Source organism: Pseudophryne corroboree, unplaced genomic scaffold (assembly GCF_028390025.1).
Source record: "Pseudophryne corroboree isolate aPseCor3 unplaced genomic scaffold, aPseCor3.hap2 scaffold_1611, whole genome shotgun sequence".
NCBI classification, from domain to species: Eukaryota; Metazoa; Chordata; class Amphibia; order Anura; family Myobatrachidae; genus Pseudophryne; species Pseudophryne corroboree.
This window is the reverse complement of record NW_026968245.1, coordinates 1-22,469: the sequence shown is the minus strand read 5'-3', so window position 1 is coordinate 22,469 and position 22,469 is coordinate 1. Positions and strand designations below refer to the sequence as shown.

General features: G+C 32.6%; 12 non-coding genes across 12 annotated transcripts; all 12 read right to left on the bottom strand.

Moving 5' to 3' along the window:
- Window positions 1–987: 987 nt before the first annotated feature.
- TRNAP-CGG (transfer RNA proline (anticodon CGG)) lies at window positions 988–1,059 on the bottom strand. Its single transcript has one exon. It is a non-coding gene; the product is annotated as a tRNA-Pro (tRNA).
- A 1,714-nt stretch (window positions 1,060–2,773) lies between these two features.
- Window positions 2,774–2,845, bottom strand: TRNAP-CGG (transfer RNA proline (anticodon CGG)). Its single transcript has one exon. It is a non-coding gene; the product is annotated as a tRNA-Pro (tRNA).
- A 3,490-nt stretch (window positions 2,846–6,335) lies between these two features.
- TRNAP-CGG (transfer RNA proline (anticodon CGG)) lies at window positions 6,336–6,407 on the bottom strand. Its single transcript has one exon. It is a non-coding gene; the product is annotated as a tRNA-Pro (tRNA).
- A 1,704-nt stretch (window positions 6,408–8,111) lies between these two features.
- TRNAP-CGG (transfer RNA proline (anticodon CGG)) lies at window positions 8,112–8,183 on the bottom strand. Its single transcript has one exon. It is a non-coding gene; the product is annotated as a tRNA-Pro (tRNA).
- A 1,706-nt stretch (window positions 8,184–9,889) lies between these two features.
- TRNAP-CGG (transfer RNA proline (anticodon CGG)) lies at window positions 9,890–9,961 on the bottom strand. The gene has a single exon. It is a non-coding gene; the product is annotated as a tRNA-Pro (tRNA).
- Window positions 9,962–11,667: 1,706 nt separating this feature from the next.
- Window positions 11,668–11,739, bottom strand: TRNAP-CGG (transfer RNA proline (anticodon CGG)). The gene has a single exon. It is a non-coding gene; the product is annotated as a tRNA-Pro (tRNA).
- A 1,715-nt stretch (window positions 11,740–13,454) lies between these two features.
- On the bottom strand, window positions 13,455–13,526 carry TRNAP-CGG (transfer RNA proline (anticodon CGG)). Its single transcript has one exon. It is a non-coding gene; the product is annotated as a tRNA-Pro (tRNA).
- A 1,705-nt stretch (window positions 13,527–15,231) lies between these two features.
- Window positions 15,232–15,303, bottom strand: TRNAP-CGG (transfer RNA proline (anticodon CGG)). The gene has a single exon. It is a non-coding gene; the product is annotated as a tRNA-Pro (tRNA).
- Window positions 15,304–17,009: 1,706 nt separating this feature from the next.
- On the bottom strand, window positions 17,010–17,081 carry TRNAP-CGG (transfer RNA proline (anticodon CGG)). The gene has a single exon. It is a non-coding gene; the product is annotated as a tRNA-Pro (tRNA).
- Window positions 17,082–18,796: 1,715 nt separating this feature from the next.
- TRNAP-CGG (transfer RNA proline (anticodon CGG)) lies at window positions 18,797–18,868 on the bottom strand. Its single transcript has one exon. It is a non-coding gene; the product is annotated as a tRNA-Pro (tRNA).
- A 1,704-nt stretch (window positions 18,869–20,572) lies between these two features.
- TRNAP-CGG (transfer RNA proline (anticodon CGG)) lies at window positions 20,573–20,644 on the bottom strand. The gene has a single exon. It is a non-coding gene; the product is annotated as a tRNA-Pro (tRNA).
- Window positions 20,645–22,359: 1,715 nt separating this feature from the next.
- TRNAP-CGG (transfer RNA proline (anticodon CGG)) lies at window positions 22,360–22,431 on the bottom strand. Its single transcript has one exon. It is a non-coding gene; the product is annotated as a tRNA-Pro (tRNA).
- Window positions 22,432–22,469: the final 38 nt, after the last annotated feature.

Genomic DNA, 22,469 nt, shown 5'->3' with positions numbered 1-22,469 from the left:
ATACCCCTATACCAACGAGCCTACTGTTCATGTATTTTCATGTATACTAATGAAATTGGAAGTGAAACTGTTGGAATACATTAGTATTTTAAAATACTATCAGATAATTGAACTAAGCACTTTTAAAGAACCTGAGAAAACAGGCTCATCCAGGATATGAACCTGGGACCTTTTGCACCCAAAGCAAGAATTATACACCCTGACCAACAAGCCACTAACCAAATAATTTCTTATTCAGTTTTTAACATTTTTAAAGTAAAACTCTAATTATTTAAGAAAAAATGCAAATAACTGGAGAAAACACACAATTTCATTTAATGAAGATGAAACATTTTAAAAATAACATAACAACTTAAAACAAAAAAATGTGTATGTAGCATTGCAAAAATAATAACTTAAGGTTACTTGTTATCCAAGTATGTATATTAGAAATGTGCAGTGCCAATATTTAGAGGTACCAATAGAGTTTGGAGTTTTTTTGATAGTTGGAACCTAAGACTTGTCACATACTGTGTGCAACTCAAGCATGCAGACCCAGAAGAAAGACAAAATAAACACCTGCAATTTATTGTTGATATTTTTGTTAGTCATAATGATACTATTCTTTTAAGCCACTCAGTGTTATTTAGAAAAAAGAAAGGTAAGAGAAAAACCTGTAATTTCATTTTGACAGTTTTTTGTTTGTCAAAATTAGACTTTTAAGCCACTCAAGGTTACTTAGACAAAATGGAATCTATAGTTTACCCAATATACCACCAAATGGTTGACATTTTACTAAGTATGCATAAGTATATACCTTTAAAAGATGGGCTCATCCGGAATTTGTTTCGGGGATCTCTCGCACCCTAAGCAAGAATCAACTGTGCATGTCTTTTTTATGTATATTAATGAAATTGTAAGTAAAACTGTTTGTATACATTAGTGAGTATTTTTAAATGCTATTAAATACTATCAGATATTAAGGACTTTAAAAGTACATGAAGAGATGGGCTCGTCCGGGATTTGAACCCGGGACCTCTCGCACCCGAAGCGAGAATCATACCCCTAGACCAACGAGCCATCTGCCTAAGGTCTTCTCATTCAGATTTTACCATTTTTAAAGTAAAACTCAAATTATTTAATAAAAAAATGCAATAAGCTGGAAAAAAGATGTTACATTTTAAAAATACCATAACTATTAAAAAAAAATTTTTGTAGCATAGCTAAAATGTTTCCTTAAGGTCAATTTTTGGTCCAAGTATGCATATTTGGAAATTTCAGTGCCAAGATTTATGGGTTCCTATAGAGTTTTAACTTTTCTAATAGCTGGAACCTAAGACTTGTCTCATACTGTGTGCAATTTAAGCATACAGACCAAGAAGAAAGAAAAAAACAAAAACCTGCAATTAATTGTTGACCTTTTTGTTTGTCAAAAAGAGACTATTCTTTTAAGCCACTCATTGTTTCTTAGAAAAAAGCAAGGTAAGAGAAAAACCTGGAATTTTTATTTTGACTGTTTTTTATTTGTCAAAATGAGACTTCTTTGAAGCCACTCAAAGTTACTTAGACAAAATGGAATCTACAGTTTACCCAATATACCACCAAATGGTTGACAGTTTACTAAATATGCATAAGTATATACTTTTTTTTATGGATTGGCAAAAGAAAAATTCACTTGATGCTTTTGACTCAGGCAATTGACATCAATCAGATAATGGAACCATGGTATTTAAAAGAACCTGAGAAGATGGGCTCGTCTGCGATTTAATCCCAGGACCTCTCGCACCCTAAGCGAGAATCCTACCCCTATACCAACGAGCCTACTGTTCATGTATTTTCATGTATACTAATGAAATTGGAAGTGAAACTGTTGGAATACATTAGTATTTTAAAATACTATCAGATAATTGAACTAAGCACTTTTAAAGAACCTGAGAAAACAGGCTCATCCAGGATATGAACCTGGGACCTTTTGCACCCAAAGGAAGAATTATACACCTTGACCAACAAGCCACTAACGAAATAATTTCTTATTCAGTTTTTAACATTTTTAAAGTAAAACTCTAATTATTTAAGAAAAAATGCAAATAACTGGAGAAAACACACAATTTCATTTAATGAAGATGAAACATTTTAAAAATAACATAACAACTTAAAACAAAAAATGTGTATGTAGCATTGCAAAAATAATAACTTAAGGTTACTTGTTATCCAAGTATGTATATTAGAAATGTGCAGTGCCAATATTTAGAGGTCCCAATAGAGTTTGGACTTTTTTTGATAGTTGGAACCTAAGACTTGTCACATACTGTGTGCAACTCAAGCATGCAGACCCAGAAGAAAGACAAAATAAACACCTGCAATTTATTGTTGATCTTTTTGTTAGTCATAATGATACTATTCTTTTAAGCCACTCAGGGTTATTTAGAAAAAAGAAAGGTAAGAGAAAAACCTGTAATTTCATTTTGACAGTTTTTTGTTTGTCAAAATTAGACTTTTAAGCCACTCAAGGTTACTTAGACAAAATGGAATCTATAGTTTACCCAATATACCACCAAATGGTTGACATTTTACTAAGTATGCATAAGTATATACCTTTAAAAGATGGGCTCATCCGGGATTTGTACCGGGGATCTTTCGCACCCTAAGCAAGAATCAACGAGCCCACTGTGCATGTCTTTTTTATGTATATTAATGAAATTGTAAGTAAAACTGTTTGTATACATTAGTGAGTATTTTAAAATGCTATTAAATACTATCAGATATTAAGGACTTTAAAAGTACATGAAGAGATGGGCTCGTCCGGGATTTGAACCCGGGACCTCTCGCACCCGAAGCGAGAATCATACCCCTAGACCAACGAGCCATCTGCCTAAGGTCTTCTCATTCAGATTTTACCATTTTTAAAGTAAAACTCAAATTATTTAATAAAAAAATGCAATAAGCTGGAAAAAAAGATGTTACATTTTAAAAATACCATAACTATTTAAAAAAATGATTTGTAGCATAGCTAAAATGTTTCCTTAAGGTCAATTTTTGGTCCAAGTATGCATATTTGGAAATTTCAGTGCCAAGATTTATGGGTTCCTATAGAGTTTTAACTTTTCTAATAGCTGGAACCTAAGACTTGTCTCATACTGTGTGCAACTTAAGCATAAAGACCAAGAAGAAAGAAAAAAACAAAAACCTGCAATTAATTGTTGACCTTTTTGTTTGTCAAAAAGAGACTATTCTTTTAAGCCACTCATTGTTTCTTAGAAAATAGCAAGGTAAGAGAAAAACCTGTAATTTCATTTTGACTGTTTTTTATTTGTCAAAATGAGACTTCTTTGAAGCCACTCAAAGTTACTTAGACAAAATGGAATCTACAGTTTACCCAATATACCACCAAATGGTTGACAGTTTACTAAATATGCATAAGTATATACTTTTTTTATGGATTGGCAAAAGAAAAATTCACTTGATGCTTTTGACTCAGGCAATTGACATCAATCAGATAATGGAACCATGGTATTTAAAAGAACCTGAGAAGATGGGCTCGTCTGCGATTTAATCCCAGTACCTCTCGCACCCTAAGCGACAATCATACCCCTATAACAACGAGCCTACTGTTCATGTATTTTCATGTATACTAATGAAATTGGAAGTGAAACTGTTGGAATACATTAGTATTTTAAAATACTATCAGATAATTGAACTAAGCACTTTTAAAGAACCTGAGAAAACAGGCTCATCCAGGATATGAACCTGGCACCTTTTGCACCCGAAGCAAGAATCATACACCCTGACCAACAAGCCACTAGCCAAATAATTTCTTATTCAGTTTTTAACATTTTTAAAGTAAAACTCTAATTATTTAAGAAAAAATGCAAATAACTGGAGAAAACACACAATTTCATTTAATGAAGATGAAACATTTTAAAAATAACATAACAACTTAAAACAAAAAATGTGTATGTAGCATTGCAAAAATAATAACTTAAGGTTACTTGTTATCCAAGTATGTATATTAGAAATGTGCAGTGCCAATATTTAGAGGTCCCAATAGAGTTTGGACTTTTTTTGATAGCTGGAACCTAAGACTTGTCACATACTGTGTGCAACTCAAGCATGCAGACCCAGAAGAAAGACAAAATAAACACCTGCAATTTATTGTTGATCTTTTTGTTAGTCATAATGATACTATTCTTTTAAGCCACTCAGGGTTATTTAGAAAAAAGAAAGGTAAGAGAAAAACCTGTAATTTCATTTTGACAGTTTTTTGTTTGTCAAAATTAGACTTTTAAGCCACTCAAGGTTACTTAGACAAAATGGAATCTATAGTTTACCTAATACACCACCAAATGGTTGACATTTTACTAAGTATGCATAAGTATATACCTTTAAAAGATGGGCTCGTCCGGGATTTGTACCGGGGATCTCTCGCACCCTAAGCAAGAATCAACGAGCCCACTGTGCATGTCTTTTTTATGTATATTAATGAAATTGTAAGTAAAACTGTTTGTATACATTAGTGAGTATTTTAAAATGCTATTAAATACTATCAGATATTAAAAGTACATGAAGAGATGGGCTCGTCCAGGATTTGAACCCGGGACCTCTCGCACCCGAAGCTAGAATCATACCCCTAGACAAACGAGCCATCTGCCTAAGATCTTCTCATTCAGATTTTACCATTTTTAAAGTAAAACTCAAATTATTTAATAAAAAAATGCAATAAGCTGGAAAAAAAGATGTTACATTTTAAAAATACCATAACTATTCAAAAAAATTATTTGTAGCATAGCTAAAATGTTTCCTTAAGGTCAATTTTTGGTCCAAGTATGCATATTTGGAAATTTCAGTGCCAAGATTTATGGGTTCCTATAGAGTTTTAACTTTTCTAATAGCTGGAACCTAAGACTTGTCTCATACTGTGTGCAACTTAAGCATACAGACCAAGAAGAAATAAAAAAACAAAAACCTGCAATTAATTGTTGACCTTTTTGTTTGTCAAAAAGAGACTATTCTTTTAAGCCACTCATTGTTTCTTAGAAAAAAGCAAGGTAAGAGAAAAACCTGTAATTTCATTTTGACTGTTTTTTATTTGTCAAAATGAGACTTCTTTGAAGCCACTCAAAGTTACTTAGACAAAATGGAATCTACAGTTTACCCAATATACCACCAAATGGTTGACAGTTTACTAAATATGCATAAGTATATACTTTTTTTTATGGATTGGCAAAAGAAAAATTCACTTGATGCTTTTGACTCAGGCAATTGACATCAATCAGATAATGGAACCATGGTATTTAAAAGAACCTGAGAAGATGGACTCGTCTGCGATTTAATCCCAGGACCTCTCGCACCCTAAGCAAGAATCATACCCCTATAACAACGAGCCTACTATTCATGTATTTTCATGTATACTAATGAAATTGGAAGTGAAACTGTTGGAATACATTAGTATTTTAAAATACTATCAGATAATTGAACTAAGCACTTTTAAAGAACCTGAGAAAACAGGCTCATTCAGGATATGAACCTGGCACCTTTTGCAACCGAAGCAAGAATCATACACCCTGACCAACAAGCCACTAGCCAAATAATTTCTTATTCAGTTTTTAACATTTTTAAAGTAAAACTCTAATTATTTAAGAAAAAATGCAAATAACTGGAGAAAACACACAATTTCATTTAATGAAGATGAAACATTTTAAAAATAACATAACAACTTAAAACAAAAAATGTGTATGTAGCATTGCAAAAATAATAACTTAAGGTTACTTGTTATCCAAGTATGTATATTAGAAATGTGCAGTGCCAATATTTAGAGGTCCCAATAGAGTTAGGACTTTTTTTGATAGTTGGAACCTAAGACTTGTCACATACTGTGTGCAACTCAAGCATGCAGACCCAGAAGAAAGACAAAATAAACACCTGCAATTTATTGTTGATCTTTTTGTTAGTCATAATGATACTATTCTTTTAAGCCACTCAGGGTTATTTAGAAAAAAGAAAGGTAAGAGAAAAACCTGTAATTTCATTTTGACAGTTTTTTGTTTGTCAAAATTAGACTTTTAAGCCACTCAAGGTTACTTAGACAAAATGTAATCTATAGTTTACCCAATATACCACCAAATGGTTGACATTTTACTAAGTATGCATAAGTATATACCTTTAAAAGATGGGCTCATCCGGGATTTGTACCGGGGATCTCTCGCACCCTAAGCAAGAATCAACGAGCCCACTGTGCATGTCTTTTTTATGTTTATTAATGAAATTGTAAGTAAAACTGTTTGTATACATTAGTGAGTATTTTAAAATGCTATTAAATACTATCAGATATTAAGGACTTTAAAAGTACATGAAGAGATGGGCTCGTCCGGGATTTGAACCCGGGACCTCTCGCACCCGAAGCGAGAATCATACCCCTAGACCAACGAGCCATCTGCCTAAGGTCTTCTCATTCAGATTTTACCATTTTTAAAGTCAAACTCAAATTATTTAATAAAAAAATGCAATAAGCTGGAAAAAAAGATGTTACATTTTAAAAATACCATAACTATTTAAAAAAATTATTTGTAGCATAGCTAAAATGTTTCCTTAAGGTCAATTTTTGGTCCAAGTATGCATATTTGGAAATTTCAGTGCCAAGATTTATGGGTTCCTATAGAGTTTTAACTTTTCTAATAGCTGGAACCTAAGACTTGTCTCATACTGTGTGCAACTTAAGCATAAAGACCAAGAAGAAAGAAAAAAACAAAAACCTGCAATTAATTGTTGACCTTTTTGTTTGTCAAAAAGAGACTATTCTTTTAAGCCACTCATTGTTTCTTAGAAAATAGCAAGGTAAGAGAAAAACCTGTAATTTCATTTTGACTGTTTTTTATTTGTCAAAATGAGACTTCTTTGAAGCCACTCAAAGTTACTTAGACAAAATGGAATCTACAGTTTACCCAATATACCACCAAATGGTTGACAGTTTACTAAATATGCATAAGTATATACTTTTTTTATGGATTGGCAAAAGAAAAATTCACTTGATGCTTTTGACTCAGGCAATTGACATCAATCAGATAATGGAACCATGGTATTTAAAAGAACCTGAGAAGATGGGCTCGTCTGCGATTTAATCCAAGGACCTCTCGCACCCTAAGCGACAATCATACCCCTATAACAACGAGCCTACTGTTCATGTATTTTCATGTATACTAATGAAATTGGAAGTGAAACTGTTGGAATACATTAGTATTTTAAAATACTATCAGATAATTGAACTAAGCACTTTTAAAGAACCTGAGAAAACAGGCTCAACCAGGATATGAACCTGGGACCTTTTGCACCCGAAGCAAGAATCATACACCCTGACCAACAAGCCACTAGCCAAATAATTTCTTATTCAGTTTTTAACATTTTTAAAGTAAAACTCTAATTATTTAAGAAAAAATGCAAATAACTGGAGAAAACACACAATTTCATTTAATGAAGATGAAACATTTTAAAAATAACATAACAACTTAAAACAAAAAATGTGTATGTAGCATTGCAAAAATAATAACTTAAGGTTACTTGTTATCCAAGTATGTATATTAGAAATGTGCAGTGCCAATATTTATAGGTCCCAATAGAGTTTGGACTTTTTTTGACAGTTGGAACCTAAGACTTGTCACATACTGTGTGCAACTCAAGCATGCAGACCCAGAAGAAAGACAAAATAAACACCTGCAATTTATTGTTGATCTTTTTGTTAGTCATAATGATACTATTCTTTTAAGCCACTCAGGGTTATTTAGAAAAAAGAAAGGTAAGAGAAAAACCTGTAATTTCATTTTGACAGTTTTTTGTTTGTCAAAATTAGACTTTTAAGCCACTCAAGGTTACTTAGACAAAATGGAATCTATAGTTTACCTAATACACCACCAAATGGTTGACATTTTACTAAGTATGCATAAGTATATACCTTTAAAAGATGGGCTCGTCCGGGATTTGTACCGGGGATCTCTCGCACCCTAAGCAAGAATCAACGAGCCCACTGTGCATGTCTTTTTTATGTATATTAATGAAATTGTAAGTAAAACTGTTTGTATACATTAGTGAGTATTTTAAAATGCTATTAAATACTATCAGATATTAAAAGTACATGAAGAGATGGGCTCGTCCGGGATTTGAACCCGGGACCTCTCGCACCCGAAGCGAGAATCATAACCCTAGACCAACGAGCCATCTGCCTAAGGTCTTCTCATTCAGATTTTACCATTTTTAAAGTAAAACTCAAATTATTTAATAAAAAAATGCAATAAGCTGGAAAAAAAGATGTTACATTTTAAAAATACCATAACTATTTAAAAAAATTATTTGTAGCATAGCTAAAATGTTTCCTTAAGGTCAATTTTTGGTCCAAGTATGCATATTTGGAAATTTCAGTGCCAAGATTTATGGGTTCCTATAGAGTTTTAACTTTTCCTATAGCTGGAACCTAAGACTTGTCTCATACTGTGTGCAACTTAAGCATAAAGACCAAGAAGAAAGAAAAAAAACAAAAAACCTGCAATTAATTGTTGACCCTTTTGTTTGTCAAAAAGAGACTATTCTTTTAAGCCACTCATTGTTTCTTAGAAAAAAGCAAGGTAAGAGAAAAACCTGTAATTTCATTTTGACTGTTTTTTATTTGTCAAAATGAGACTTCTTTGAAGCCACTCAAAGTTAGTTAGACAAAATGGAATCTACAGTTTACCCAATATACCACCAAATGGTTGACAGTTTACTAAATATGCATAAGTATATACTTTTTTTATGGATTGGCAAAAGAAAAATTCACTTGATGCTTTTGACTCAGGCAATTGACATCAATCAGATAATGGAACCATGGTATTTAAAAGAACCTGAGAAGATGGGCTCGTCTGCGATTTAATCCCAGGACCTCTCGCACCCTAAGCGAGAATCATACCCCTATAACAACGAGCCTACTATTCATGTATTTTCATGTATACTAATGAAATTGGAAGTGAAACTGTTGGAATACATTAGTATTTTAAAATACTATCAGATAATTGAACTAAGCACTTTAAAAGAACCTGAGAAAACAGGCTCATCCAGGATATGAACCTGGGACCTTTTGCACCCGAAGCAAGAATCATACACCCTGACCAACAAGCCACTAGCCAAATAATTTCTTATTCAGTTTTTAACATTTTTAAAGTAAAACTCTAATTATTTAAGAAAAAATGCAAACAACTGGAGAAAACACACAATTTCATTTAATGAAGATGAAACATTTTAAAAATAACATAACAACTTAAAACAAAATAATGTGTATGTAGCATTGCAAAAATAATAACTTAAGGTTACTTGTTATCCAAGTATGTATATTAGAAATGTGCAGTGCCAATATTTAGAGGTCCCAATAGAGTTTGGACTTTTTTTGATAGTTGGAACCTAAGACTTGTCACATACTGTGTGCAACTCAAGCATGCAGACCCAGAAGAAAGACAAAATAAACACCTGCAATTTATTGTTGATCTTTTTGTTAGTCATAATGATACTATTCTTTTAAGCCACTCAGGGTTATTTAGAAAAAAGAAAGGTAAGAGAAAAACCTGTAATTTCATTTTGACAGTTTTTGTTTGTCAAAATTAGACTTTTAAGCCACTCAAGGTTACTTAGACAAAATGGAATCTATAGTTTACCTAATACACCACTAAATGGTTGACATTTTACTAAGTATGCATAAGTATATACCTTTAAAAGATGGGCTCGTCCGGGATTTGTACCGGGGATCGTTCGCACCCTAAGCAAGAATCAACGAGCCCACTGTGCATGTCTTTTTTATGTATATTAATGAAATTGTAAGTAAAACTGTTTGTATACATTAGTGAGTATTTTAAAATGCTATTAAATACTATCAGATATTAAAAGTACATGAAGAGATGGGCTCGTCCGGGATTTGAACCCGGGACCTCTCGCACCCGAAGCGAGAATCATACCCCTAGACCAACGAGCCATCTGCCTAAAGTCTTCTCATTCAGATTTTACCATTTTTAAAGTAAAACTCAAATTATTTAATAAAAAAATGCAATAAGCTGGAAAAAAAGATGTTACATTTTAAAAATACCATAACTATTTAAAAAAATTATTTGTAGCATAGCTAAAATGTTTCCTTAAGGTCAATTTTTGGTCCAAGTATGCATATTTGGAAATTTCAGTGCCAAGATTTATGGGTTCCTATAGAGTTTTAACTTTTCTAATAGCTGGAACCTAAGACTTGTCTCATACTGTGTGCAACTTAAGCATACAGACCAAGAAGAAAGAAAAAAACAAAAACCTGCAATTAATTGTTGACCTTTTTGTTTGTCAAAAAGAGACTATTCTTTTAAGCCACTCATTGTTTCTTAGAAAAAAGCAAGGTAAGAGAAAAACCTGTAATTTCATTTTGACTGTTTTTTATTTGTCAAAATGAGACTTCTTTGAAGCCACTCAAAGTTACTTAGACAAAATGGAATCTACAGTTTACCCAATATACCACCAAATGGTTGACAGTTTACTAAATATGCATAAGTATATACTTTTTTTTATGGATTGGCAAAAGAAAAATTCACTTGATGCTTTTGACTCAGGCAATTGACATCAATCAGATAATGGAACCATGGTATTTAAAAGAACCTGAGAAGATGGGCTCGTCTGCGATTTAATCCCAGGACCTCTCGCACCCTAAGCGAGAATCATACCCCTATAACAACGAGCCTACTATTCATGTATTTTCATGTATACTAATGAAATTGGAAGTGAAACTGTTGGAATACATTAGTATTTTAAAATACTATCAGATAATTGAACTAAGCACTTTTAAAGAACCTGAGAAAACAGGCTCATCCAGGATATGAACCTGGGACCTTTTGCACCCGAAGCAAGAATCATACACCCTGACCAACAAGCCACTAGCCAAATAATTTCTTATTCAGTTTTTAACATTTTTAAAGTAAAACTCTAATTATTTAAGAAAAAATGCAAATAACTGGAGAAAACACACAATTTCATTTAATGAAGATGAAACATTTTAAAAATAACATAACAACTTAAAACAAAAAAATGTGTATGTAGCATTGCAAAAATAATAACTTAAGGTTACTTGTTATCCAAGTATGTATATTAGAAATGTGCAGTGCCAATATTTAGAGGTCCCAATAGAGTTTGGACTTTTTTTGATAGTTGGAACCTAAGACTTGTCACATACTGTGTGCAACTCAAGCATGCAGACCCAGAAGAAAGACAAAATAAACACCTGCAATTTATTGTTGATCTTTTTGTTAGTCATAATGATACTATTCTTTTAAGCCACTCAGGGTTATTTAGAAAAAAGAAAGGTAAGAGAAAAACCTGTAATTTCATTTTGACAGTTTTTTGTTTGTCAAAATTAGACTTTTAAGCCACTCAAGGTTACTTAGACAAAATGGAATCTATAGTTTACCTAATACACCACCAAATGGTTGACATTTTACTAAGTATGCATAAGTATATACCTTTAAAAGATGGGCTCGTCCGGGATTTGTACCGGGGATCTCTCGCACCCTAAGCAAGAATCAACGAGCCCACTGTGCATGTCTTTTTTATGTATATTAATGAAATTGTAAGTAAAACTGTTTGTATACATTAGTGAGTATTTTAAAATGCTATTAAAAACTGTCAGATATTAAAAGTACATGAAGAGATGGGCTCGTTCGGGATTTGAACCCGGGACCTCTCGCACCCGAAGCGAGAATCATACCCCTAGACCAACGAGCCATCTGCCTAAGGTCTTCTCATTCAGATTTTACCATTCTTAAAGTAAAACTCAAATTATTTAATAAAAAAATGCAATAAGCTGGAAAAAAAGATGTTACATTTTAAAAATACCATAACTATTTAAAAAAATTATTTGTAGCATAGCTAAAATGTTTCCTTAAGGTCAATTGTTGGTCCAAGTATGCTTATTTGGAAATTTCAGTGCCAAGATTTATGGGTTCCTATAGAGTTTTAACTTTTCTAATAGCTGGAACCTAAGACTTGTCTCATACTGTGTGCAACTTAAGCATACAGACCAAGAAGAAAGAAAAAAACAAAAACCTGCAATTAATTGTTGACCTTTTTGTTTGTCAAAAAGAGACTATTCTTTTAAGCCACTCATTGTTTATTAGAAAAAAGCAAGGTAAGAGAAAAACCTGTAATTTCATTTTGACTGTTTTTTATTTGTCAAAATGAGACTTCTTTGAAGCCACTCAAAGTTACTTAGACAAAATGGAATCTACAGTTTACCCAATATACCATCAAATGGTTGACAGTTTACTAAATATGCATAAGTATATACTTTTTTTTATGGATTGGCAAAAGAAAAATTCACTTGATGCTTTTGACTCAGGCAATTGACATCAATCAGATAATGGAACCATGGTATTTAAAAGAACCTGAGAAGATGGGCTCGTCTGCGATTTAATCCCAGGACCTCTCGCACCCTAAGCGAGAATCATACCCCTATAACAACGAGCCTACTATTCATGTATTTTCATGTATACTAATGAAATTGGAAGTGAAACTGTTGGAATACATTAGTATTTTAAAATACTATCAGATAATTGAACTAAGCACTTTTAAAGAACCTGAGAAAACAGGCTCATCCAGGATATGAACCTGGGACCTTTTGCACCCGAAGCAAGAATCATACACCCTGACCAACAAGCCACTAGCCAAATAATTTCTTATTCAGTTTTTAACATTTTTAAAGTAAAACTCTAATTATTTAAGAAAAAATGCAAATAACTGGAGAAAACACACAATTTCATTTAATGAAGATGAAACATTTTAAAAATAACATAACAACTTAAAACAAAAAAATGTGTATGTAGCATTGCAAAAATAATAACTTAAGGTTACTTGTTATCCAAGTATGTATATTAGAAATGTGCAGTGCCAATATTTAGAGGTCCCAATAGAGTTTGGACTTTTTTTGATAGTTGGAACCTAAGACTTGTCACATACTGTGTGCAACTCAAGCATGCAGACCCAGAAGAAAGACAAAATAAACACCTGCAATTTATTGTTGATCTTTTTGTTAGTCATAATGATACTATTCTTTTAAGCCACTCAGGGTTATTTAGAAAAAAGAAAGGTAAGAGAAAAACCTGTAATTTCATTTTGACAGTTTTTTGTTTGTCAAAATTAGACTTTTAAGCCACTCAAGGTTACTTAGACAAAATGGAATCTATAGTTTACCTAATACACCACCAAATGGTTGACATTTTACTAAGTATGCATAAGTATATACCTTTAAAAGATGGGCTCGTCCGGGATTTGTACCGGGGATCTCTCGCACCCTAAGCAAGAATCAACGAGCCCACTGTGCATGTCTTTTTTATGTATATTAATGAAATTGTAAGTAAAACTGTTTGTATACATTAGTGAGTATTTGTATACATTAGTGAGTATTTTAAAATGCTATTAAATACTATCAGATATGAAGAGATGGGCTCGTCCGGGATTTGAACCCGGGACCTCTCGCACCCGAAGCGAGAATCATACCCCTAGACCAACGAGCCATCTGCCTAAGGTCTTCTCATTCAGATTTTACCATTTTTAAAGTAAAACTCAAATTATTTAATAAAAAAATGCAATAAGCTGGAAAAAAAGATGTTACATTTTAAAAATACCATAACTATTTAAAAAAAATTATTTGTAGCATAGCTAAAATGTTTCCTTAAGGTCAATTTTTGGTCCAAGTATGCATATTTGGAAATTTCAGTGCCAAGATTTATGGGTTCCTATAGAGTTTTAACTTTTCTAATAGCTGGAACCTAAGACTTGTCTCATACTGTGAGCAACTTAAGCATACAGACCAAGAAGAAAGAAAAAAACAAAAACCTGCAATTAATTGTTGACCTTTTTGCTTGTCAAAAAGAGACTATTCTTTTAAGCCACTCATTGTTTCTTAGAAAAAAGCAAGGTAAGAGAAAAACCTGTAATTTCATTTTGACTGTTTTTTATTTGTCAAAATGAGACTTCTTTGAAGCCACTCAAAGTTACTTAGACAAAATGGAATCTACAGTTTACCCAATATACCACCAAATGGTTGACAGTTTACTAAATATGCATAAGTATATACTTTTTTTATGGATTGGCAAAAGAAAAATTCACTTGATGCTTTTGACTCAGGCAATTGACATCAATCAGATAATGGAACCATGGTATTTAAAAGAACCTGAGAAGATGGGCTCGTCTGCGATTTAATCCCAGGACCTCTCACACCCTAAGCGAGAATCATACCCCTATACCAACGAGCCTACTGTTCATGTATTTTCATGTATACTAATGAAATTGGAAGTGAAACTGTTGGAATACATTAGTATTTTAAAATACTATCAGATAATTGAACTAAGCACTTTTAAAGAACCTGAGAAAACAGGCTCATCCAGGATATGAACCTGAGACCTTTTGCACCCGAAGCAAGAATCATACACCCTGACCAACAAGCCACTAGCCAAATAATTTCTTATTCAGTTTTTAACATTTTTAAAGTAAAACTCTAATTATTTAAGAAAAAATGCAAATAACTGGAGAAAACACACAATTTCATTTAATGAAGATGAAACATTTTAAAAATAACATAACAACTTAAAACAAAAAAATGTGTATGTAGCATTGCAAAAATAATAACTTAAGGTTACTTGTTATCCAAGTATGTATATTAGAAATGTGCAGTGCCAATATTTAGAGGTCCCAATAGAGTTTGGACTTTTTTTGATAGTTGGAACCTAAGACTTGTCACATACTGTGTGCAACTCAAGCATGCAGACCCAGAAGAAAGACAAAATAAACACCTGCAATTTATTGTTGATCTTTTTGTTAGTCATAATGATACTATTCTTTTAAGCCACTCAGGGTTATTTAGAAAAAAGAAAGGTAAGAGAAAAACCTGTAATTTCATTTTGACAGTTTTTGTTTGTCAAAATTAGACTTTTAAGCCACTCAAGGTTACTTAGACAAAATGGAATCTATAGTTTACCTAATACACCACTAAATGGTTGACATTTTACTAAGTATGCATAAGTATATACCTTTAAAAGATGGGCTCGTCCGGGATTTGTACCGGGGATCGTTCGCACCCTAAGCAAGAATCAACGAGCCCACTGTGCATGTCTTTTTTATGTATATTAATGAAATTGTAAGTAAAACTGTTTGTATACATTAGTGAGTATTTTAAAATGCTATTAAATACTATCAGATATTAAAAGTACATGAAGAGATGGGCTCGTCCGGGATTTGAACCCGGGACCTCTCGCACCCGAAGCGAGAATCATACCCCTAGACCAACGAGCCATCTGCCTAAAGTCTTCTCATTCAGATTTTACCATTTTTAAAGTAAAACTCAAATTATTTAATAAAAAAATGCAATAAGCTGGAAAAAAAGATGTTACATTTTAAAAATACCATAACTATTTAAAAAAATTATTTGTAGCATAGCTAAAATGTTTCCTTAAGGTCAATTTTTGGTCCAAGTATGCATATTTGGAAATTTCAGTGCCAAGATTTATGGGTTCCTATAGAGTTTTAACTTTTCTAATAGCTGGAACCTAAGACTTGTCTCATACTGTGTGCAACTTAAGCATACAGACCAAGAAGAAAGAAAAAAACAAAAACCTGCAATTAATTGTTGACCTTTTTGTTTGTCAAAAAGAGACTATTCTTTTAAGCCACTCATTGTTTCTTAGAAAAAAGCAAGGTAAGAGAAAAACCTGTAATTTCATTTTGACTGTTTTTTATTTGTCAAAATGAGACTTCTTTGAAGCCACTCAAAGTTACTTAGACAAAATGGAATCTACAGTTTACCCAATATACCACCAAATGGTTGACAGTTTACTAAATATGCATAAGTATATACTTTTTTTTATGGATTGGCAAAAGAAAAATTCACTTGATGCTTTTGACTCAGGCAATTGACATCAATCAGATAATGGAACCATGGTATTTAAAAGAACCTGAGAAGATGGGCTCGTCTGCGATTTAATCCCAGGACCTCTCGCACCCTAAGCGAGAATCATACCCCTATAACAACGAGCCTACTATTCATGTATTTTCATGTATACTAATGAAATTGGAAGTGAAACTGTTGGAATACATTAGTATTTTAAAATACTATCAGATAATTGAACTAAGCACTTTTAAAGAACCTGAGAAAACAGGCTCATCCAGGATATGAACCTGGGACCTTTTGCACCCGAAGCAAGAATCATACACCCTGACCAACAAGCCACTAGCCAAATAATTTCTTATTCAGTTTTTAACATTTTTAAAGTAAAACTCTAATTATTTAAGAAAAAATGCAAATAACTGGAGAAAACACACAATTTCATTTAATGAAGATGAAACATTTTAAAAATAACATAACAACTTAAAACAAAAAAATGTGTATGTAGCATTGCAAAAATAATAACTTAAGGTTACTTGTTATCCAAGTATGTTTATTAGAAATGTGCAGTGCCAATATTTAGAGGTCCCAATAGAGTTTGGACTTTTTTTGATAGTTGGAACCTAAGACTTGTCACATACTGTGTGCAACTCAAGCATGCAGACCCAGAAGAAAGACAAAATAAACACCTGCAATTTATTGTTGATCTTTTTGTTAGTCATAATGATACTATTCTTTTAAGCCACTCAGGGTTATTTAGAAAAAAGAAAGGTAAGAGAAAAACCTGTAATTTCATTTTGACAGTTTTTTGTTTGTCAAAATTAGACTTTTAAGCCACTCAAGGTTACTTAGACAAAATGGAATCTATAGTTTACCTAATACACCACCAAATGGTTGACATTTTACTAAGTATGCATAAGTATATACCTTTAAAAGATGGGCTCGTCCGGGATTTGTACCGGGGATCTCTCGCACCCTAAGCAAGAATCAACGAGCCCACTGTGCATGTCTTTTTTATGTATATTAATGAAATTGTAAGTAAAACTGTTTGTATACATTAGTGAGTATTTTAAAATGCTATTAAAAACTGTCAGATATTAAAAGTACATGAAGAGATGGGCTCGTTCGGGATTTGAACCCGGGACCTCTCGCACCCGAAGCGAGAATCATACCCCTAGACCAACGAGCCATCTGCCTAAGGTCTTCTCATTCAGATTTTACCATTCTTAAAGTAAAACTCAAATTATTTAATAAAAAAATGCAATAAGCTGGAAAAAAAGATGTTACATTTTAAAAATACCATAACTATTTAAAAAAATTATTTGTAGCATAGCTAAAATGTTTCCTTAAGGTCAATTGTTGGTCCAAGTATGCTTATTTGGAAATTTCAGTGCCAAGATTTATGGGTTCCTATAGAGTTTTAACTTTTCTAATAGCTGGAACCTAAGACTTGTCTCATACTGTGTGCAACTTAAGCATACAGACCAAGAAGAAAGAAAAAAACAAAAACCTGCAATTAATTGTTGACCTTTTTGTTTGTCAAAAAGAGACTATTCTTTTAAGCCACTCATTGTTTATTAGAAAAAAGCAAGGTAAGAGAAAAACCTGTAATTTCATTTTGACTGTTTTTTATTTGTCAAAATGAGACTTCTTTGAAGCCACTCAAAGTTACTTAGACAAAATGGAATCTACAGTTTACCCAATATACCATCAAATGGTTGACAGTTTACTAAATATGCATAAGTATATACTTTTTTTTATGGATTGGCAAAAGAAAAATTCACTTGATGCTTTTGACTCAGGCAATTGACATCAATCAGATAATGGAACCATGGTATTTAAAAGAACCTGAGAAGATGGGCTCGTCTGCGATTTAATCCCAGGACCTCTCGCACCCTAAGCGAGAATCATACCCCTATAACAACGAGCCTACTATTCATGTATTTTCATGTATACTAATGAAATTGGAAGTGAAACTGTTGGAATACATTAGTATTTTAAAATACTATCAGATAATTGAACTAAGCACTTTTAAAGAACCTGAGAAAACAGGCTCATCCAGGATATGAACCTGGGACCTTTTGCACCCGAAGCAAGAATCATACACCCTGACCAACAAGCCACTAGCCAAATAATTTCTTATTCAGTTTTTAACATTTTTAAAGTAAAACTCTAATTATTTAAGAAAAAATGCAAATAACTGGAGAAAACACACAATTTCATTTAATGAAGATGAAACATTTTAAAAATAACATAACAACTTAAAACAAAAAAATGTGTATGTAGCATTGCAAAAATAATAACTTAAGGTTACTTGTTATCCAAGTATGTATATTAGAAATGTGCAGTGCCAATATTTAGAGGTCCCAATAGAGTTTGGACTTTTTTTGATAGTTGGAACCTAAGACTTGTCACATACTGTGTGCAACTCAAGCATGCAGACCCAGAAGAAAGACAAAATAAACACCTGCAATTTATTGTTGATCTTTTTGTTAGTCATAATGATACTATTCTTTTAAGCCACTCAGGGTTATTTAGAAAAAAGAAAGGTAAGAGAAAAACCTGTAATTTCATTTTGACAGTTTTTTGTTTGTCAAAATTAGACTTTTAAGCCACTCAAGGTTACTTAGACAAAATGGAATCTATAGTTTACCTAATACACCACCAAATGGTTGACATTTTACTAAGTATGCATAAGTATATACCTTTAAAAGATGGGCTCGTCCGGGATTTGTACCGGGGATCTCTCGCACCCTAAGCAAGAATCAACGAGCCCACTGTGCATGTCTTTTTTATGTATATTAATGAAATTGTAAGTAAAACTGTTTGTATACATTAGTGAGTATTTGTATACATTAGTGAGTATTTTAAAATGCTATTAAATACTATCAGATATGAAGAGATGGGCTCGTCCGGGATTTGAACCCGGGACCTCTCGCACCCGAAGCGAGAATCATACCCCTAGACCAACGAGCCATCTGCCTAAGGTCTTCTCATTCAGATTTTACCATTTTTAAAGTAAAACTCAAATTATTTAATAAAAAAATGCAATAAGCTGGAAAAAAAGATGTTACATTTTAAAAATACCATAACTATTTAAAAAAAATTATTTGTAGCATAGCTAAAATGTTTCCTTAAGGTCAATTTTTGGTCCAAGTATGCATATTTGGAAATTTCAGTGCCAAGATTTATGGGTTCCTATAGAGTTTTAACTTTTCTAATAGCTGGAACCTAAGACTTGTCTCATACTGTGAGCAACTTAAGCATACAGACCAAGAAGAAAGAAAAAAACAAAAACCTGCAATTAATTGTTGACCTTTTTGCTTGTCAAAAAGAGACTATTCTTTTAAGCCACTCATTGTTTCTTAGAAAAAAGCAAGGTAAGAGAAAAACCTGTAATTTCATTTTGACTGTTTTTTATTTGTCAAAATGAGACTTCTTTGAAGCCACTCAAAGTTACTTAGACAAAATGGAATCTACAGTTTACCCAATATACCACCAAATGGTTGACAGTTTACTAAATATGCATAAGTATATACTTTTTTTATGGATTGGCAAAAGAAAAATTCACTTGATGCTTTTGACTCAGGCAATTGACATCAATCAGATAATGGAACCATGGTATTTAAAAGAACCTGAGAAGATGGGCTCGTCTGCGATTTAATCCCAGGACCTCTCACACCCTAAGCGAGAATCATACCCCTATACCAACGAGCCTACTGTTCATGTATTTTCATGTATACTAATGAAATTGGAAGTGAAACTGTTGGAATACATTAGTATTTTAAAATACTATCAGATAATTGAACTAAGCACTTTTAAAGAACCTGAGAAAACAGGCTCATCCAGGATATGAACCTGAGACCTTTTGCACCCGAAGCAAGAATCATACACCCTGACCAACAAGCCACTAGCCAAATAATTTCTTATTCAGTTTTTAACATTTTTTAAGTAAAACTCTAATTATTTAAGAAAAAATGCAAATAACTGGAGAAAACACACAATTTCATTTAATGAAGATGAAACATTTTAAAAATAACATAACAACTTAAAACAAAAAATGTGTATGTAGCATTGCAAAAATAATAACTTAAGGTTACTTGTTATCCAAGTATGTATATTAGAAATGTGCAGTGCCAATATTTAGAGGTCCCAATAGAGTTTGGACTTTTTTTGATAGTTGGAACCTAAGACTTGTCACATACTGTGTGCAACTCAAGCATGCAGACCCAGAAGAAAGACAAAATAAACACCTGCAATTTATTGTTGATCTTTTTGTTAGTCATAATGATACTATTCTTTTAAGCCACTCAGGGTTATTTAGAAAAAAGAAAGGTAAGAGAAAAACCTGTAATTTCATTTTGACAGTTTTTTGTTTGTCAAAATTAGACTTTTAAGCCACTCAAGGTTACTTAGACAAAATGGAATCTATAGTTTACCCAATATACCACCAAATGGTTGACATTTTACTAAGTATGCATAAGTATATACCTTTAAAAGATGGGCTCATCCGGGATTTGTACCGGGGATCTCTCGCACCCTAAGCAAGAATCAACGAGCCCACTGTGCATGTCTTTTTTATGTATATTAATGAAATTGTAAGTAAAACTGTTTGTATACATTAGTGAATATTTGTATACATTAGTGAGTATTTTAAAATGCTATCAGATATGAAGAGATGGGCTCGTCCGGGATTTGAACCCGGGATCTCTCGCACCCGAAGCGAGAATCATACTCTTAGACCAACGAGCCATCTGCCTAAGGTCTTCTCATTCAGATTTTACCATTTTTAAAGTAAAACTCAAATTATTTAATAAAAAAATGCAATAAGCTGGAAAAAAAGATGTTACATTTTAAAAATACCATAACTATTTAAAAAAAATTATTTGTAGCATAGCTAAAATGTTTCCTTAAGGTCAATTTTTGGTCCAAGTATGCATATTTGGAAATTTCAGTGCCAAGATGTATGGGTTCCTATAGAGTTTTAACTTTTCTAATAGCTGGAACCTAAGACTTGTCTCATACTGTGTGCAACTTAAGCATACAGACCAAGAAGAAAGAAAAAAACAAAAACCTGCAATTAATTGTTGACCTTTTTGTTTGTCAAAAAGAGACTATTCTTTTAAGCCACTCATTGTTTCTTAGAAAAAAGCAAGGTAAGAGAAAAACCTGTAATTTCATTTTGACTGTTTTTTATTTGTCAAAATGAGACTTCTTTGAAGCCACTCAAAGTTACTTAGACAAAATGGAATCTACAGTTTACCCAATATACCACCAAATGGTTGACAGTTTACTAAATATGCATAAGTATATACTTTTTTTTATGGATTGGCAAAAGAAAAATACACTTGATGCTTTTGACTCAGGCAATTGACATCAATCAGATAATGGAACCATGGTATTTAAAAGAACCTGAGAAGATGGGCTCGTCTGCGATTTAATCCCAGGACCTCTCGCACCCTAAGCGAGAATCATACCCCTATAACAACGAGCCTACTGTTCATGTATTTTCATGTATACTAATGAAATTGGAAGTGAAACTGTTGGAATACATTAGTATTTTAAAATACTATCAGATAATTGAACTAAGCACTTTTAAAGAACCTGAGAAAACAGGCTCATCCAGGATATGAACCTGGGACCTTTTGCACCCGAAGCAAGAATCATACACCCTGACCAACAAGCCACTAGCCAAATAATTTCTTATTCAGTTTTTAACATTTTTAAAGTAAAACTCTAATTATTTAAGAAAAAATGCAAATAACTGGAGAAAACACACAATTTCATTTAATGAAGATGAAACATTTTAAAAATAACATAACAACTTAAAACAAAAAATGTGTATGTAGCATTGCAAAAATAATAACTTAAGGTTACTTGTTATCCAAGGATGTATATTAGAAATGTGCAGTGCCAATATTTAGAGGTCCCAATAGAGTTTGGACTTTTTTTGATAGTTGGAACCTCAGACTTGTCACATACTGTGTGCAACTCAAGCATGCAGACCCAGAAGAAAGACAAAATAAACACCTGCAATTTATTGTTGATCTTTTTGTTAGTCATAATGATACTATTATTTTAAGCCACTCAGGGTTATTTAGAAAAAAGAAAGGTAAGAGAAAAACCTGTAATTTCATTTTGACAGTTTTTTGTTTGTCAAAATTAGACTTTTAAGCCACTCAAGGTTACTTAGACAAAATGGAATCTATAGTTTACCCAATATACCACCAAATGGTTGACATTTTACTAAGTATGCATAAGTATATACCTTTAAAAGATGGGCTCATCCGGGATTTGTACCGGGGATCTCTCGCACCCTAAGCAAGAATCAACGAGCCCACTGTGCATGTCTTTTTTATGTATATTAATGAAATTGTAAGTAAAACTGTTTGTATACATTAGTGAGTATTTGTATACATTAGTGAGTATTTTAAAATGCTATTAAATACTATCAGATATGAAGAGATGGGCTCGTCCGGGATTTGAACCCGGGACCTCTCGCACCCGAAACGAGAATCATACCCCTAGACCAACGAGCCATCTGCCTAAGGTCTTCTCATTCAGATTTTACCATTTT